At 47.4% G+C, this 7,699-nt stretch overlaps 1 protein-coding gene across 4 annotated transcripts in view; it reads left to right on the top strand.

Annotated features, from left to right (window-relative positions):
• Positions 1-1,595: 1,595 nt before the first annotated feature.
• LOC146855889 (protein NEDD1-like) overlaps positions 1,596-7,699 on the top strand; it is a 305,997-nt gene continuing 299,893 nt past the window's right edge. For 2 of the 4 annotated variants that reach the window (XM_085650678.1, XM_085650682.1), the window contains exon 1: positions 1,596-1,735. The gene's annotated coding sequence lies outside the window, so the exon portion shown is untranslated. Of the gene's footprint in view, positions 1,818-2,056; positions 2,180-7,699 lie in introns of those variants that run through there. The other 2 variants (XM_085650679.1, XM_085650680.1) reach the window with 2 other exon arrangements.

Genomic DNA, 7,699 nt, shown 5'->3' with positions numbered 1-7,699 from the left:
GGGGAACCCGGAGGTGGTCCGGTCGGACAACGGCCCACCCTTCCAGGGCCAGGAGTTCAGGGACTACATGGCACAACGTGCGATCCGGCACAGGCGAATCACTCCTCTGTGGCCTCAAGCGAACGGCGATGTTGAGAGACTGATGCGTACACTGAACAGAGCTCTTCGCATTGCCGTCGAGCAGGGGCAGGATGCGGAAGCAGCCCTAACTAAGTTCCTTGATGCGTATCGGCATACACCGCACTGTACTACGAAGTGTGCCCCAGCACATCTCCTGTTTAAAGAAGCACCACGAGATGGAATACCGACGGATCCATCCTGGAGCCCACCGGCACGGGATGATGTTGCAGTACAGGAGAGGAGAGAGAGAGCTAACAACAAAGCCAGTGAACACCGGAGAGCCCGCGAACACCGCATAGTGGTTGGAGACAGGGTCATAGTGAAAGACCGACATCCGGGATGGAAGTTCAGGACGCCTTTTGAACCAGAGGTGTGGACGGTGCTATCGGCAAAAGGAACGATGATAACAGCCGGAAGAGGCGATGTGAGGGTGACCAGGAACGCATCGTACTTCAAGAGAGTCGGAGAGGAACTGGCGGGAGAGCCATCGCGTGAAGACGCGAGTGAGGAGCCGTTTGACTTCCCGGAGCGAGCCGACACCCCGGAGAGGGCGTCCCCGAGGCAATGGGGGGGCACTCCGCCAGGAGCCTCCGGTCGGACCCCGACTGACCGTCAGGAGAGTCAAACCCGAGCGGAAGAGCATGACCCCCGGGGCCAGGGTGAGAGCGGTGTGTCCCACAGGGGAGTAGGCTCCAGGCTGCGCAATAACCCAGCTCCAAGTCAAAGACTCCGAGACTATGTTTGCCCCTCGCCTTGAGAGAGACTTTCGAAATGAAGGACACTATCTAAAATGTTGGAGGGATGTAGAGTGCCACTCGGCCTCTACCATACAATGTAGACACACATACACGCATCCTCCACCCCTCGAGGCGGGCTCGCCTCGAGGGTATAAATAAAAGTATCGGAAGACCGCTCGGGGTCTTTCCGGTTTAACCAGCACACCGACTCACCGTCTCTGTGTTGCGGCGTTCCTGTCCCCCATACACGTGGCCTGTCTTGGGTCACCACATTTGGTTGCCTTATTTTGTGCACTTTCATGCTGTGTCCACATTTACCTGCTTACAAATCAGCATTGCTGAACAACGCTAGCAGTTTGCACCGCAGAAATGTTTTACCACATAAATAAATAAAAAGACCATATTTGATTGCAGCAAGAGGGGTGTTCCCTTTGACCAGGCACTGAATCTTTACGTTTTATGCACACTGAACTGCTTGCAGACGTGCATCGATGCACTTTCATGACTAGCCCCAAACAGAGTTAAATAAATAACAGCAGCTGCATTGATTGAAGCATAATGTGAGAAATATACTTTGCCACGTCAATAACTGTAGTACCTAGACTACATCGACAGCTTGCACTTACCATTGTGATGCACGAGTTGAACTGTGTAATATGTATTTAAGAGATTCGCGATGCAAGAGGATAAACCGAGAAAGTTCCCCCCGCAGTCTGAGGAGGAACTGAATCAATTGATGTAACATTTGGGCAGTGAAATGTAAAACTACAGAATCAACAAGGCAATGGGAGACAAGAAATAGAGGAAGGACTATTAACGGTGGGGTACACACCTGAGCCTCGTTCATGCTGGTCTGTTGGATTGTGACTTCAACGCAGGTATTTGAATTTAAGCGTTTGTTTATCGCGGCGGTTGATGATACGCGCGTGGAGCTCTATTCCTTGCTAACAACCTCATCGAGTGAGTGTACAAGTACTGAAGCATTACTTACATGCTCACCACCCGGTACTTCTAGACTTCTCTTGAGCGCCAAACAGGTTGAAATGTGTAGTAGGAGTTCAATTTAAGTAAAATGTGAGGACGCGTTTTAACCATGAATGACTACAGGGAACTTAATGCATTACTAGATATGGAAATCTGAAGTATTGAAATTAGAAGTTGTGATATATGTGTTCACCGATTTGGTTCGAAATGCAATGGGCGATCAGAAGCTGAGGAAAGACTGAAAGTAACTTTACCTCTACAGTGCCTCTGCAGTTCTTTGCCAGGCACTTTCTCTCGTTTAAGCAAAGACCCAGAACTCTCCGGTTTCTGGGTTCCATGTGAGTACCTCATGCAGGCCAGGATTTTACTGTGCATTCTGGGACTAGTAGTTCTGTTTATTCCATTATAGCATCTAGACCGGGGCATGGGAAATCTGAGACCTCTGCTGAGATTGTACAAACAAAGGAGTGGCCCTTCATTTGATATTTACATCTCATGCTCTTGATGTACATTTTTATACATCCTAGGTGCGCACCACTTAAGCGTTTATAACGTATATGCGCATCGACCAGGCAATCGGGGCGTAGCTGAGGGTTCAGAGTTCTTCCAGTCCATTTTCCTGCTGCTTTTCTTACACTTGTCAACACGACTCACTGCCATCAAACTTCTGCAACTACCAAAATCAATTGATGTTCATTGTACAGTATGCTAGTGTTGGCGTTTTATTCAAAATCACTTTGCATTATGGGATTTGTAATTTTGCAATTACCAACATAATTAGGAACTTGACGATCCTACACCAAGAAGTGTTGCCAGACAAAATACCAGTACTGATGGTGGGGAGATGGGAGGTGCCCTCTAACAGCCATGTCGCCTGCACTAAACGGGACTGAGCCGTTTCTTAAAAGAGCAACACTTTATCCACCCCTTACACTTAAAAATTACACGATAAAAAACCCCACAATATGGGCACTAAACATTTGATATGTACTGGGGGTGAATAGTTCATTGTTGCAATCCAATGTTGACAAAAGTTTACGATTGTGATCCGGTTTTAGGATACACAGCCTGATGTTGGTCTTTAGAACTGTATTGGACTGACGATTGTCTGTGAGAACTGGGAGCGGATATTGTGCTGCTCATAATCACTATGGTGATCGTAAGCCAATGGTCTCAGAGATGCAAATCCTTATATCTCGTAGGAAACAATGCAGCAGTGTTATCCCGTAGGAGGGAATCTCGGTACAGATTAGCTGGCCAAGCCTAATAGAATCAGCTGTCCTTGCCACCAATAGCCCAATCACCATTAAATATACAATAGCAGCAACACAATAGATGAAACTTTTCATAAAACCTTAAAAAGTTTATATTTCAGTTGGCTTAGAGTTCTAACAGCAGAGCTTTGATCAGAGATATTTGCTCTTTGCCACTGTAGATGTTCTGAAATTCCTGAGACTTAAAGGTTGAATCACATCTAAGTGTACCTCACAAATTTGTGTCCTGGGAACTTATTGCATTGGCTGATCCCACTCATGTTTTCAAAACGAGTCAATCTCTGACCTTGTAAATATTATGTGGGTTGACATCACAAGCCAACAAACTTTCAATCATGCACAGAACCTGGAAAACCTTTGACACCAGCTCTGTTTCTTTCTAAATCTTTTTTTGGATACGAGTACACCTGAGTTTCAGTTAGATTACCTGGAAACCCTTACAGGCTATTTACCATGAGTAATGTTGCAACCACGCACCTAGATCCTGAGTAACTATCATTATTTGTTATACACAGTGACACCTAAATTTGTCCTGGGATCTGAAGAATCTAAGAAATGGAATTCTGGATCCAGAGTAACTTTTTGATCTGGCAGAAATGATAATTTCCACCGAACTGCAACTGGCGTCTCAGAACATTTAATGTCGCTCCGTGGTCGGAAATGGAGCAGAAACAACTCCCAAACCCAGTAAACAATATCTTTCAGTAGGTGTCATAATAATCCGTTCTAAAATGCCTGGAAGTTACCAGGTAGAGTTAGCATCGGGGCCAAAACACACCCAGTGTACTGTTCATAATGTCACTAATGTCATACATTACAGAGATGTTCTCACTGATCCCATCACATCACTGGTCAAGTCATGACCACTGTACAATAGGTTCTAGGCACACGGTGTGGCCTTCCAACAATATTCTTTCTCCCCATCCTACGAATAGCAGTTGACAGGGCATTTGGTTATGCCCTGTGTGTACTCTCCTTACCTCCAGTTGGTACTGGGGGGGATGGCCTTGAGCTTTGCCACCTGCACAGTCTCCCGTCTCACAAGGTGTATTGGGCTGTGTTTTTTGGCTATGCGCAGTGGGTGATTGGTGTGTTATTTAGCTATGCCCTGCACCCATTTACCCTGAACTGCCACTGCCTGCTTACTAAGATTAGAGCCGAGCCTAGTAGGTAGTGACCATTTGGCATGACCTCCAGCCACACTCTTCAGTCACTTGGTATCAGCTGACAGTTCTCTTCCTATTGATTACATTTGCACTCATCAAACATTTCAGAGTGATATATTAATGGAAAATTAAACTTTTGGGGCCCCTCTAGAGTCCCCTGTGGACCGATCTGTGTACAATTTTCCAAGTAAAAGTTAATTGTATTTGAGATATATTTCATAGAGGATAGCCATTTAAGGCACTGTAATGAGCAATCCAAATGTGCCCTTTTGACTGCAATCAATAACAGTATGTAGCAAAGGTAGTGGTGACACAGTATGATCCTGCACAGTGTAGGCTGTTACCAGTGTAGGGTTAGAGTAAGGATTGGGGTTATGGTTTAGGTACTAGGATAGAGAGCTTCATTCATCATATGTCATTGTAAGTTTGTTTTGTATAAAAAATGTCTGCCTATTGTTCCAAGACTGTTTGGAGGCTGAGAAGTGTACTTCTTGGTGGGATGGACACACATCTGGGATCATCCCAGCCCTCGTTGTGCATGGGGTGTTCCCACTCCCCCCAGCATGACTTCGGAAAAATGTTTTTCGAGTATGCATGACTGCATATTTCTCCATATTCAAAGACCTGATGCGCCATTACGTACTTCTGTCATGATTGGGCATAGATATCGACCACTTACCACTGCAGTAAAAGAAGTAAAATATATCCTGATGAAACTGCAGTTGAAAGAAAATTATTTTTATGATCCCAACTATAAAACGTACTGAAATTACCCTGTTATGGTGAACTAAGCTGTATATGGTGAAAAAAATAGGCATTCGTATCTTCAGTGATGACTGAAGGCATATGTCATATCACCACTAATGTTACGTAGGAGGCTGGCTTTAACCAAATTCGTGAGGTTATGAACAATGCCTAGGGATCATTTTGTGAGTTATGTAGCTAATAACCTGTACATTTCAGTAGTGTTTACGTTTTGGATTCTAACCATAGCATGTCTGCAACAGAAATATTTTCTGGGGACTTTTACTATTTCCTTTTGATTTGTAAGTAACTAATTCCAGATCTCAACAATACCGTGAATTTGGAAGGGAGGGAGGGTTTATTAATGAATACTTTATGAAGCCCAACATCTTCCTCCCAGCACTCTCCTGTCACAGCCCTCAGCTGAAACTGGCCAAAGCACACGCCCTTTGGCAATATCTTGTACCAGTTCCAGGCCTTCAGAGTCCAGCTTCTTGCTGAGCATGGCTTGTGGCCATGCCAGGAGGGTTGTGTGTGCTCTGCCCTCATAGTAGGCGCACAACAAGACATTCACTCTTCCCATTTGCCCAAGAACTCTCAGAAGCAGAGCGTGTTGTTCATGGCGTAGCCTTTTTATTCACGAAACCGGTAATTCACCAGTGACCAACACAAGAGTAACAGTATCCCTTTTGGATATAAAATTATCAAAGCATCACTCTTTAGCGGTATTAACTTGACGAAGGCTGCCAGGCAATTAGGCACAACATTACACTTGAACTTGAGCTTGGCCGTACACTTTAGTGGCCTTGGCCTGTCAAAGGCAGTAAAGAAGATATGCACCACATTACATTTGAACTCTTGAACTTGCCCATACACTTGAACATGGCCGTCTCGGCCCACCAAGCCCCCACTCTGCTATGCACATTGTGCCAGCAGGCCCCAACGCGCTACAGCGAACAGTTGCACTACTTGTAAACCAGGGCCCCGCATGGCACACTGGCATGCCCACCGGGGTACCTGCACTCAGGCAGCCTCCCCAGGGTTCACCTCAGTCCATAGGTTGTGGGTTGGGGCAGAAGAGTCAGGGACCACCAGCAGGCCAGTCCCCCCTTCCGCCTACCCTCTGCACACGTGGCTCCTACCCCTTTCTGGGGGCCATCCAGTTGTTGAACCGCCACAGGGCGAGAAGCTCCCTGGCGCGCTCGCCCTCCCCCCGCGCTAACCGTGCTCCCAAATGGCCCCTAGTATTGTTTGTATGAGCCACTGCCCGTCTACCAAAATTATGCCCTCCATCCTGATTCCACCTCTCCCTTTTGTTATCTGGGCCGTCCTGTGATACATTACCTGCCCCCTTTCAGTGGCCATCGAGTTGTGAAGACCCTAGTTTACACCATCTCCTGTTTCCCCTGAATTAATCCATGACCCCCTGCCAGGAACCTGTCACCAGCTGTATTTCCACCACCGCTATCCTAAAGGGAACTACTACCCCAGGCCCTCCATAAAATTTCCGCCCGTACGGGTGCCTAGATGCTAGCGCAACCCAATTAGACTCCCCTGGTCTCCTGGGACAGCGGAGGAAGTGTTGGACCCGCTGCCTTCCTCTTACTGGTCGCCTGTATCACTTTCTTCCCCAGCTTGTCCATGGCCTTAACCAGAACCCCCTTAACTTGTACTGCCTGCGTTAACCTACCGACCACATATAGAAACTTCCCTTCAGAATATCGGTCATTGAGCGGTGGCGTAATAACACACCCTCTTACAGCCTTGTGATAATTTACCAGGCCCAAGAATGCGTTAGATAAAATACCTTGGCAACTAACCTCAGTAGCTGGCACATTGTCCAGAAGCCTCTCTTAATGCCCACCGAGTTGGGAAGGCCCAACACTATCTCCCGTTTTTACTTTATGACATCCACCTCCCTCCCCAAGGAAACTAGTCCCTTAGGGCCTCCAATAGCAATTCTGCCCACCAGGATGCCTGCAACCTTAGTGCAACCCTAAGTGTACTCTCCCGAGCCTCTCCGGTATGCCTCTTCGGTATGCCCATGAAGTCCAGGACCGCCAGCAGGTCCGAACTCTGTCACCAGCTAGGTGACGTCCGGGACCACCGGCAGGTCAGTCCCTTCTGTCGCCAGGCAGATGCCCCAAAAGCTAAGTCCCGGCTGATGACAGCCTTAGGCAACTTCACCAGAACCTCTGGGAATCCCTATGACCCACAGCATGTGTGGATGCCTGAGTTGTGACCCATCTCCCCGCAGCCTCAATCCCGAAGAAGAACTACTGCCCCATACCGTTACCTGCTGACATCAGTCATAGTTAACTTACCAACCAAGCACCTCCTTGGGCCTAGAAACCACTCAGCTATGCTACATATTTTGTGTCCATCAAAAGACCCTCTTGAGCCGGACTTACACTGGCCTGGACTCCTGCACTGCCACCCTCTGAGCTATTGCTCCACCCACTGACAAGGCTGCTCCCTTTGTGAGAGGTGTTGCTTTGCCCCTTTCTGTTAGGACCTGTGGTTATAGGCCGACACAGGGGTATAAAAGGCTGGTTTTGCTTTGCCCCTTACTGTTAAGACCTGTGGTTACAAGCTGCCACAGGGGTATAAATGGCTGGGTTACCATGATGATGTAGCACCTGCCGGGTAATTACCCTGTGCCCGAGGTGAAGTT

This window comes from Triturus cristatus, chromosome 4_1 (genome assembly GCF_964204655.1).
Source record: "Triturus cristatus chromosome 4_1, aTriCri1.1, whole genome shotgun sequence".
Classification (NCBI taxonomy): domain Eukaryota; kingdom Metazoa; phylum Chordata; class Amphibia; order Caudata; family Salamandridae; genus Triturus; species Triturus cristatus.
This window is presented reverse-complemented; position numbering and strand designations above follow the sequence as displayed.